Source organism: Aplysia californica, unplaced genomic scaffold (assembly GCF_000002075.1).
Source record: "Aplysia californica isolate F4 #8 unplaced genomic scaffold, AplCal3.0 scaffold00016, whole genome shotgun sequence".
Classification (NCBI taxonomy): Eukaryota; Metazoa; Mollusca; class Gastropoda; order Aplysiida; family Aplysiidae; genus Aplysia; species Aplysia californica.
Genome location: NW_004797286.1, coordinates 2,193,727 through 2,194,046, shown reverse-complemented (window position 1 = coordinate 2,194,046; position 320 = coordinate 2,193,727).

Here is a 320-nt window from a genome sequence, read left to right as displayed (position 1 = left end):
AGACAGCGAAAAAGAGAGCGAGTGCGAGAGTGAGAGAGCGAGAGAGAGCGAGAGAGAGAGAGAGAGAGAGAGAGAGAGAGAGAGAGAGAGAGCGGGGGGTTCATAGTGGAACATTTACCAACAGCTGTCGTTTATATTCATTGTTGTCGGTGCCAATGGTAACAATTGTTAATTATTCATTTGATATCTTATGGTCACGGAACAATAAGCTTTATGATTCATTTCACCCCAAAAATGTTGCTGCTAATACTGATGGAAAAAATGAGGAAAGTCTAACAGTGTAGATAAAAAAAAAATTTGGCTTTGTTCCTGAATGTCAT